The following is a 12,124-nucleotide window of genomic DNA, read 5'->3' as shown; positions in this document are numbered from 1 at the left end:
ACAAATCTAACAGATTGGTTTCAGCCACATATTTTAGGGGGGGGAACCCCACTATATTGGATTAAAGAAAACAGAAGTGGATTTGGTTTTCTTTATAAAAAACTCTGGAGGTAGACAGTATAGTTGGTTATCCCTCGGTATCCACAGGGGATTGGTTTTAGGACCTCCATGGGTACCAAAATCTGCAGATGCTCAAGTCCCTTATAAAAATTATGTAGTAAATTGCATATAACCCACACACATTCTCCTGTATACAGTTGGCCCTCCTGATACATGGGTTCCACATCTGCAGAATCAACCAACTGCAGATGAAAAATATTTGAAAAAAAAATTCCAGAAATTTCCAAAAAGCAAAACTATAATTTGCTGTGCCCCAGCAACTATTTACATAGCATTTACTTTGTATTATATATTACAATTACTCTAGAGGTGATTTAAAGATTACATGGGAATGTCCAAAAGTTATATAAGGGACTTGAACATGCAAGAACTGTAGTATCTGAGGATAGGTCCTGGAACCAATTCCCTGTAGACAGAGGGATGACTGTACTTTAAATCATCTCTAGATTACTTATAATACCAAATAGAATGTAAATGCTGTGTAAATAATTGCCAGCATGCTTCAAATTAAAATTTTGCTTTTTGGAAATTTCTAGAACTTTTTTTTGAACACTGTCAATCCACAGTTGGTTGAATCAGTGCATGCGAAACCTGAAGATAAGGAGGGTCAACTACTATGTTCAATGCCAGATATCCTCTCACCAGGGTCCCAGGCTCTTCTATTCTGCTCTACCATTCTGGTGCACAGATGCCATCTTGAAAATCAACCATGGCCTAAAGCAAGTAATGTAGCTCTAACTGTCAGAGAAGAATTGCAAGCAAGAACTTCAAAAAAAAAAAAAAAAGCCAAAAGGAGAAAAAGGAGTGGGCCTTTTTTTTTTTAAAGGAGACTTCCTGAAGTTTCATCACATCATCCCTGCTTTCATCTTACTACTTGGTCACATGGCCACACTCAAATAATTGTATTCTGTGATGGGCAGCCAGCCTGATTTATCTAGCAAATGAGGTTCTATTAGTAAGTAATTATTTATTTAATTTAATTTTTCTATTTATTAAGTATAGTTGACTTACAATATTGTATTCATTTCAGGTATTCATTTCAGGTGTACAACATAGTGATTCACTATTTCTATAGATTACACATCATACAAAGTTATTATAAAATATTGACTATATTTCCTATGCTGTACATTACATCCCTGTGACTTATTTCTTTTATAACTGGTGGTTTGTGCCTCTTAATCTCCTTCATCTATTTCATATGTAAGTAATTAGTAATAGAAAAGAATAAAGTTGGGAGGCAAATAACATTCCTTGATCCAACAATCATCATTAGTACTTGGTTCACTGGTTAAGTTTTAAAATTGGGAATCACTAATAACATTTTCATTCTTAACTTGGAGTAACATTGTCCAGTGCCAGGTTAGATAGTTTTCTAACAGTATATTTTCTTCTTTCTGAGTTCAGTGTCATGACTCCTAGTCCAATCAGAAGAGAATGGTTCTAATGTCATATCAAATAGATGCTCTTATATCTAAACAACGCTCTAAAATTATACATACCTTAGTTTTCTTGTATGATTTTCATTTTTTTGAATTAAGCAAACCCTTACTGAAGCTTAAATTGTGGTACAGAAATACATTTCAACTGATTTAAGTCCAACACCATGAAGAGAGAAATTATGGCACCAAAATTTTCCCTCCTCTATCATACACACTAGGATTAATTTATATTACTATTCAATCTATAGTTTTAATTTTTCTAGGCTTTGTTCCATACAAATTTGCACAGTTTTTCAACATTAAATAGAAATCTTAAATCTGTTAGGGGTGAAAAAAAATCAGACCTCAAGACAATAAATTTTCATCAAATCTACTGGGACACTGTTCAAGAACAAAATCCACTTTGAGCACTGGTCTTCATAGTAGCATCAAAACATTAGCAATAAAACTGTGTGCTAATTACAGAATCAGACCCATCCACTGATTGAAAGCTTCTTCAATAAAGCTCTGAATCAACAACGTGTTTAAAATAAAAGTTAGAAGTGTTTCAACCACTTGATTTCAAACCAAGTATATTTTATGTTTAGAAACACTAAAAACAAAAGTTTCATTTATAAATACAGAAGGAACAAAAACATCACTGCATCAATCCAGAAAGAATCAAAAATTGTTTGAGGACAAGAAGAAATACAAAATTGAGTCAACTTTGCTCTTTTCTCAGCTGCTTAAATATCCATGTTAGCAAATACAGCTAAAAGATGCCAACACTTCTAAGCCTGTATTTCTAGTCATTTCCCATTGACCATTTTGGAATTTTGTATGTTATGTTTTACGAATAGCATTCTGCTTCACTGTGTATGTCTGAATAACCTGAACAGTTCTCATTCATCACTTGATGTTACTCCATGGTGAAAGAAATACCAGTAAGAGGAACCGTCAGAACACTATCACATGTATCACAAAGTCACAGAAATTTTTAAGTCACAAGATGGCCAAGACTCCAATTCTGCTTTGAACCAAAATTTATATCATTAATAGAAATTAGTGGAAATGGCTACGAAAGTAAAAGTTAAGGTGAATCATCTGAGGTGACTTGACTTGTTGAATCCAATATAACCTTCATCTTAAATCTCCTTGCTAACAAATTTAGTGATAATTCTTTTATACTACTACTTAGCAAGTTAATAAAGGCATGGTACTCATGAGAAGCTAATCTCATTTAATGGGGGGCACAGAATGGCATACGGTTTCCATACAGTTCTGCCAATATTCCCTAGTATCAACCTACACCTTCTTTGCTAATCAACACCAGCTTATTCCAAAAGAGATCATGGTAACGAAAAATACCAAATTCCCTTGACCTTAAAAGAAAATTAATCCCAGGGTCCATCCCCCCATCCCCGCTCTGGGGTATAAGATTAGTATAAACCCACAGTGTAAGAGTGTATTGCTTTAAGGAAGGGGTATGGTTGGGAGGGGAGACACCATGGTGAGGAACGAATCAATTAAAGTCATACAAATATAGGAAGCAGTGAGACAATAATACACAAAATGGATAACTGCAGTCATTTTCTTAGAGGACTCAACTCGTGGAAGAAGAACTTTGATTGGTGCTGCAAAAACATTTGTATGAAGTAGAAATTGGCTTCAATAACATTAGTACAGAATATGTTCTAGAAAGTGGAGGTAACTGGATGTAAAATCCTGGTAGCAATTAAATATAACAGTCCCAGATGGTTAGGCTAAGGCCAACACCTAATGAGGACGAAAGCCTTGTCTGTGGGGAATTTTGGACGATACCTGGAGAAATATTACACTGTGCATAAACCAAATTGAACTGTTTTCACAAGTGTTATAAAGTTTCATATAGTAAAAGGTTTTTTATACATGCACTTCAATTTCACAGCAAGAGTGTCATAGGATACCTAAACACAGAAGACAGCATTCATGCAAGATATCTAACTCATTGATATAATAATGCATAAAATTCAAAATGATTACACTATAATTACATCTAGGGTTTTCTGCAACTACAAGGTGGTGGTTATGGAAAGCATGGCCCTTGGTATCAATATCTAAAAAGCAGCCACCACCTTCTTCTATGTGTGTTCTCTTTTTGTGTTTTTTCTTCATTTTTCTTAATCAACTCTGCTGTTGTTGCTGCTTCTTAGCAAAACTGGTAAAAACAAAATTGTAATCATTCAACATAGCACTCTGGTAATCAAGACGTTTAAAACCTTCAATCTTCTGGGGCAAAGAAAGCACTGTGTGACATTTAGAACTCTGATTTACAAACAGGTGGTCACAAATTTTCCTGGCTTGAAGACTTCCACAACTTCCCTGATCAGGTCATCATAGGAGGTCTGACTTAAGTTTGTTTCAAAGCTAACATAAGAAAATTATGGTTCTGAAATGATGTGAATAGTCCAATAAGTTCCATCAGATTTCATTCCATTCATTGAATACCTACAAGGATTGAACAGTGTGGCATCAATGACAGAACTTGGTATCAGGTCATGAATTCCACTCTCATGAGTGACATCCTTTGCAGTAACACCATCTTTCATGTAGAACTGGTCCATAACTGCTGGGTCAAGCTCACTCATCAGAATTTCCAGGGTTTGATCTGGCTGATTGATTACCCGACTCTCTGGTTAATCCAAAGTATACAAGTACCAACAATCAGAATTCATGCGTCCCATACAACATGCTGTCCCATTTGGGAAAATTGCATTAAGAAACTCTATTTCTTCCTGGAAATTCCGGTGTGGGTACCCTTGGTGAGAATGCTTCATGAAATTCTTACCAGAATAAAAGAAGTTTTGAATTAAGTCAAACCCACTGTAATCCCTAGCAAGTTTCAACAGGGGAATCAGTGCTTTCAGAAGTGGGTGGTACCACATGTCTTCAACATGAAAGGTCTCTTGGAGACAAATATGCTACTCTCACTGAGTACATACGCTTCCTGCTTGTCAGTTTTTGTCACACTTACGATTGAGCATTGCACATCCTTCAAAAGTATGTCCCACTCGGATCTTGGGATGGTGCCAAGATCGCCAGATCCTTGGTTTGCGTCGGGTTGCTGCCTGGAGAACCAAACCTCCAGCAGCTTCTCGGTCCCTTGGAAAAAATGTGCAGCAATGAAGACCCAACGCAGCCAAAAAAATAAAATAAATGAATAAATTAAAAAAAATCCTATCTGCATATTTAAGAGATCAACTCTGACACACTGAATCATCTCTTTTTTGTATGATTACAAGGCAAAGGTCCAGACACCAAACGGTAAATTCACAAAGTTAAATGCTACTAACATTGCAGCCATCCTAGTTCCTCAAATACCCTCTGTAAATGTCAGCTCTCCACCAAACTCTCCTTTCCAAAGGTGCCCTTAATGTATCTCAAACAAACCAGGGAAAACACTTTTGCAAAGTCACAGCTCTGATTATAACAATCCACTACTAAAACAAACATCTTATTGCTTTTAATTGACAAAGAATTAAGTGCAGACACGTAGATTAAGGCCCATCCACAGTGCCTACATCTTAAGCCTAATCTTCCTCTGTCACACCCCCCCCCCCAATTTGTATAGGTTGCCTGTTATACACATTCCTGAACACAGCCCTCACTTTTCTGTCTCTTCCTTTATCACGCTATTCTCAGCCCCTAGGAGTCTCTTGCCTATTGTTTTGTGAAATCCTATTCATTTTCAAGGTCATTCTCAAATGTCACACTCTTTATAAAACCCTTTTGATCCATCCTCCACCTAATAAAACTATAACTGCTTACTCTTGTGAATTTCCATAGCACTGAATTGTTCCTCTCCCAGAGCAGTTATCTTTTGCCCTATAATATCACTATTTATTCTTTAGCTGTATTTCTTCCACTGGGAACAAATAACATCTTAGTATTCTAGGTGCTCACTAAAATGTCAGGCATAATAGTTCATGGAAAATAGGTGTCCAGAAAATATTTGCATAAGAGAAACTAATTAGGGATTTGTTTATTTTACCTATTTGTCCTCTCCATATGTATTGCTGGTGATGAAATCTAGAATATATTCAAAACGTTAAAGTGGAAAAAAAAAACAGTGTTTCATAAACCTCATGTAAAATTAGGTATATAACAAAGATCTTGATGTTCCTTCAAGTCTTTCTTATCGGAGAACAAAATATACACATATCTTCAAACCGTGTTAAAATGAACTATGTACAGTTTTACTACCTGAGGGTGTCACACTTACATCAACAAAAAGAATCAGCAAATCCTAACTTAAAAATATATGCAAGATCATCAAATTTACAAAAATGCTAAAGGCTAAAACTTTTACATTCGGAACTCATTTAAAGTAGACCCTCATAGCATTTAACACAGATAAATTTCCAATGTTCAAGCCTCATGAAAAATTCTTTGGTTGAATTGTTGCTAACATGAAATATAGCCTTTCCCCAAGAACGATAGTGAAATGATGGTGACAATGATCTACTCCAAAAATGCTACTTGCATTCATGTTAAATCAGAGTTTAAATTTTCATCTCTTGATTTCTTGTTTCAACAACTAAATTATTAAACTCCTACTATGTTCAAAGCAATATATATAAAACCTTAATATATTAATTAATTAATATAATAATATATATCACCTTAAATATAGTAGAGTATGTGTGTGTGTGTATATATTATATATATGTAAAATCAAATTTGCCCATGCAAATAGGTTAAAAAAAGGTTGTGTAGCTGCTCTATGATAGGACAGATTAAAAATCTCATTACCTGCTTGAACAATTATTTAAAGAAGCTGAAAAGTAAAAAGATTAGTAATGATCAAATAACTAAACTGATATTTCATTAAATATCAAAGTAATCAGACTTTATCTTATTCCATTTTATGAATCAAATTAAGCCACCCAAGCAGTGTCCCCATTGTCAGATAGTAAACCAACTAGAAAGGAAGATTTCTTTCATCTATGTGTTTAATAATCTTTTTAGATCTATATGTAAAAATTACAGTCTAAGAAGTACCTACTGAATTGAGATATTCAAAGCTTTTATTGTACTTTAAAAAATATTTCCAGTTCTTTTTTATCCTCACGTAACCACTCAATTTCCATCCCATTATAAATGTCTTTCCTCATCCTCCACGCACATCCATTGTACAACTATTCCTTCATTGAAAAATGCATGAAGATTAGAGACTGTACATAAATAATTGATACCATGATAGAAATATAGCATAAATGACATTCACAAGGGTTATGTTCTCATGCTTGATCTAAAAATTTTGAAAAGTAGTTGCCTTCAGGGTTCTTGATTATCTCAAACTATAATGCTGCACAGTTACGATGAGAAAGTGGCACATTTAAGAACTATGAAAGATTTATTTTTGAAAATAACAGAGGGAAGAACTGTGGGCTGCTGAACTATCATATAGAAAAAAAAAATCCATCCCACTCTTTTTTCTATTATATTGTTTGAGAAGTTGTAGTAAATCTTCACTTTGGCCATCATCCTATTTTATTTTACTAAAACTATCATCACTTTTACTATGGAATGCTTTATGGGGCACTTTAGCCCCCAGCTCTTTTGCTAAGCACTGGCACTGATATCGCAGGATCTATCAAGCATTTTAACCAGTTTATTCTTTGCTTTCAGACCATGATGAGAAATCATTATCATGACTTTAAAAGAGAATATTTGGCCATCGTCTCCCAAGAAAAATCCATATTTTAATCATATTTTAAAATAGCTCTCTCCATTGTATCATAATGAAATTTTCTATGAGAATAAAACAACCAAAAAAGCAGGTAAGGAAGTTCCTAGCTGGAGAGAGCCCCTCCCTTTTCTTTGCTGTACCAGCACCAACTGAAGATAGGAGCCATAACTGACCATTTCCTGTTGCTTAGGACCTGACTCTGCAGTTAGACCTCATATGAGTCAATGAGAGGAGTGCACACAGAAATGCTCTCTACTCAGACTCCCCTTCTTCAGTTCTTTATTTTTCAAGATATGTTCTTTCCTGAGTGCCAGGGAAAAAGTTTCCAGGGAATTTCAAGACGTCATTTTTCATGTTCACCTATTAAATCACAATTCCAATAAACTGTAACTATCCTTGACAACAGGAACTTGTATCTATCTATCTTGTTTGTTCCTATATTCCTAGTACCAAGGACTATGCTTGGGGCAAAATAGAAATCCAATGATTATTTGTTGGGCGAATAAATGAATGAATATATGTGATGAAAATTACTAGAAAATTTGAAGGGTTATTTGTAGTTGTAACTATCTTAGAACTATCTTGTGTTTGTCCAGAAATATCCAATCAAGTGTGTAGAAATCAGTGGCTTTAAATAGAGAGAAAAACTACTCTAAATTAAACATTAGGTGATTGTTAGCATCTCTTGAAACAGCAGCAACTTCATCATCTGTAACAGGGTTCGGCCAACTATAGCCCATGAGCAAAATCTGATTCATAACCCATTTTGATAAATAAGGCTTTACTGGAATAACTCATTTGTCTCCACATTTTTAATAGTTGCTTCTGCACACTACTACGATAGAGTTGAGTAGTTGAGACAGAGACCCTAGAGCTCACTCACATAGCTTAAATGTTTACTATCTGGCTCTTCACAGAAATGTCTGTCAGCTCATTATCTATAAAAAGGACACAGGTGAGACAGGCTGGGACCCGGAACCCTTTGCTGCAGTGCTTGCACCGGGGCAACAAAATACAAAGAAATTATAAGGGACTAAAAATAACTGCATGCATATATAGTTGGGGCAAATTATGAACAAAATACAAAAAGACTAAAAACCCAACTGCCACTTCTGAAGAGCTGGGAGCAAAAGCAGGGTACTGCACATGCCCCCTGCACACCCACCACCAAAGGGGTGGGCAGACCACCTAAGCCACTCCTCCAGCCCAACCCCTGGACCTGCTCCTGTCCTCACCCCATGTAAGGGACCAGCTCACCACCATCGGCCAGTGAGCAAGGGAACCTGTTACTTGTTTTCACTCCCTCCTGCTTCAGCAGGGGCCCTAGTAAAGCCTTGCCTGAATTTCTTGCCTGGCCTCTTACCAATTTCTATTGATTATGGAGGCCAAGAACCCTGGTCGGTAACCTAGATATGTCCCTAGGAGGTAGGTCCCAGACTGCCAAACATTTTGTAGATATGAATTCCTGTGCCCAGTGAATTATCATGCCAAACTTACCCTAAACGTTGATTTCACACCCTGTGTCTACTGACCTGGTTCCACTTTGTGTTATCCATCCACTATTTTACCTTTCAATCACTACTGTGTTGTATTCTGCTCTTAGCTCCAACAATGAAACACCAACTTCCTCTCCATGCATTTTGAAGTTTGATGTCTCTGTCCTTTCATTCTAGCACACCATTCCCACACTCATCTCCTAGGACTTGGGTAGGGAAGGCACTCTCTGTTTCTCTAGGTTCCACCACTCCCTAATGTCACATATCAGCCAGTTTCATTCATTAGTATATCTGCCTGATCCCTGAATATATTTGGGTCTGTGCCCCTGTCTTATGACAAAGCTTACCATACAAATTTAAGGTTAAAATCCATTAAGTAAAAGTCTCACACAAAACTTATTTATTCTGAAAATCTATTCACCCCTAAACTATTTTATAAAGTATTATGCATTTTCATTGTGAGCCCACAAACTTTTTGCTCAAACTGCAGTTTAAAAGGAAAATGTTCTACCACCTGTGGAAAAATCCAGAAGACAAGAGTCAAGGGAAACTCCTGTAGTTTTACAGGGCAGGGCAAAGACTCAGACTAATTTTTCATGCTATGACAAGTCTGCCTGGGGCACTTGGTCGGGGGTTTTCTGAACCCTTATGGTAAATGCTTTGTGAAGTTCTAGTTTTTTCTTTTTTAAATAGAATAGAAACACATAGGATTTGATTGAAAGGAGATGAAAGATAAAACATTGGGAGGAATAAAAAAAAACTGAAAGTAGTTGGCAGCCCTGGATGTATTTATTTGTTTTTTTGTTTTTTGTTTTTTTAACTTCCTTTTATTTTAATCTGGTTCTTAAATCTCTATCTGGCCTGGTAGCTCACAGAGTTTTGTTTTTTGTTTAACATCTTCATTGGAGTATAATTGCTTTACAATGGTGTGTTAGTTTCTGCTTTATAACAAAGTGAATCAGCTATACATATACATATATCCCCATATCTCCTCCCTCTTGAGTCTCCCTCCCAACCTCCCTATCCCACCTGGAAATAAAAACAAAAATAAACAAATGGGACCTAATGAAACTTAAAAGCTTTTGCACAGCAAAGGAAACCATAAAAAACATGAAAAGATGTATTTGTTCTTCAGAATACATGGAGAAGCTGGAAAACAGTGCTAATGAGGCCAAGGGCACTGCATCCAACCCTGTGTGAGTTTATTAGTTTTGCACAAAGAATGATGCAGCTTAATCACTATCTGCACTCCTGACCTCAATCCATCAGCCTGTAAATATCTGCCGCTGCTCAGGAAGGAGACTAGGGTCTTGAAATGAGGCTCCATCACCCAACCGTCTCCACTATAAGAAAACTAGCTCACCCTGTTGGCCAGCATTGTGTCACATATAACAAGCTAGTTAAAGTTAACACAGCCAAGTAAAAATTTAATTTTTAACGGTGACACAATATAAAAAGTTAACTTGTCTTCTCTGGGAAAATTGGTTTACGCTTTCAAAACATCCTGTGCTTATCTTTTGAATGGCCCATTGGAAAAGCCTCCCTCTGGGACTCTGAGGCTTGCATCACCCTTTCCAACCTTTCTGCCACTTGGCTTGCAAAACATCTACCAAAAATTCAAAACAAACCACTATATTTTCCTGAATTAACTATTTCCATGGCCCTTGACCCCTTCAAGATCGCATCCATACTATTTATCACAACAAATTTGTGAAGATTTTCTTTTTTGTTTCCTCCCCTATGACTTCTCCATTTAGACATTTGCCCCCAACATTTCACCGAAAATCTGCAGTTTTAGAGGATTTAGCAATGTCATCACTCTTGCTTTACCTAATGGTCATTTCAGGCAACTTTTACTTGACCTATTGATGACACTGGGCACAAGTGACCCACACCATCTTCTTTAAAACATTTTCTTCAGCTGACTTCAGGGCACTCCTGGATCTTATCCTTCCTCTCTGAGCATGTACGGAACCCTGTCAAAATGTAGGTCACATTGTCCCATTCCTCAGCTCAGTATCCTTCAGTGGCCTCCCACTCCATCATTGTGAAAGCCAAATCATCATTATGCCCTATAAGTCCCCCTGGGCTGTGGGGCATCATCGCCTCTCTGACCAAATCTACACTCTTCTCTCTTACCACACTGTCCAGAAATACTCCTGCCTCCTGTGTCTTTGCATTGGTTGTCCTTCACACCTGGAATTCCCCCATCCCCCCACCACATTCAGTCCTATCCACTTGGCTCATTTCTCTCTTCTTTATGATCGTATATAAATGTCATTTTCCCTGACTGCCCTCTGATATTTTCTATTCCTCTCACTTGCTTTATTTTTCTCTTAGTGCTTACGTTTTGTTTATCATGCTATACATTTTTTTTTCTTTTTTAAGGTCTGTCTTTACTACTAGAATATAAGGCCCATAAGGGTAATGATTTGTCTTCACAGCTTTATTGCCAGAGTCTAGAATATAACAGACTCTTTAGAAATGTGCATTGGGTATATTTATAAGGCAATGACTAAAAGGCTCCAGTCATCGGAGTTCAGTTTGTTTCTTTTGCCATGCCTGAGACTGAATATGCCAACCTGTTACCAGAAACCCTAAGGAAGGCCAGCTTTTCCTGCTTGCTGGATTGCTTTACAAATATCTAGTCATCATTAACACCTTCCTGAAGCATTTCTGCTATTCCTTTGCCTTCCTCAGAACCTAAGCAGATTTCTATCACTCAGTACAAAATGTTATTGCAGGTATTTGTTAACCCGTTTGTCTCCTCCCAGAGTCTTAAGCTCTCTGAAGATGTTTAGAAAGTAGATAACAAATGCTAGCCAGAAACAGAGACATTTTACCCTGTAGCTAATTTCTGCTCAAAGAGATAATATATATGCTAAAAAGTCCGAATGCCTAAGTGTTTAGAGCATTTGGAACATATAAACAAATTAGGAGGAAAAACTGTGAAGGCAAAAAACAGAGAGAATAATTTAACATGAATTTGCACTTCCTGGGAAACAAAGTTATTCACCCATTCAAATATTAATTCACCAAACATTTATTGATGGCCTATCCTGGGCTGGACCCTATTGTCAGGATGTTGACATGTGAAGGAGAATAAACCCCAGCCACCAATCTTTGTGGCACTCACACTATGATCAGAAAGACAGCCTTGTAAGAAGTATGTCCAGGCCAATCCCCATACCTCGACTCCATCTGAAATCATTGCCATAAAACTACTCTCCATTCCTAAGAAGAGCAGTTAAACAATGGAATCTTTTTCTTGGGCTTCCCTGGTGGCGCAGTGTTTGAGATTCCACCTGCCAATGCAGGGGACACAGGTTCTTGCCCCGGTCTGGGAAGATCCCATA

The 12,124-nt window shown here is 36.9% G+C and overlaps 1 pseudogene; it reads right to left on the bottom strand.

Moving 5' to 3' along the window:
* Nucleotides 1-3,427: 3,427 nt before the first annotated feature.
* Nucleotides 3,428-4,805, bottom strand: LOC101336600 (S-adenosylmethionine decarboxylase proenzyme pseudogene; annotated as a pseudogene).
* Nucleotides 4,806-12,124: the final 7,319 nt, after the last annotated feature.

Source organism: Tursiops truncatus, chromosome 14 (genome assembly GCF_011762595.2).
Source record: "Tursiops truncatus isolate mTurTru1 chromosome 14, mTurTru1.mat.Y, whole genome shotgun sequence".
Taxonomy (NCBI): domain Eukaryota; kingdom Metazoa; phylum Chordata; class Mammalia; order Artiodactyla; family Delphinidae; genus Tursiops; species Tursiops truncatus.
The sequence above is the reverse complement of the archived record's forward strand: the minus strand, read 5'-3'. Positions and strand labels throughout refer to the sequence as shown.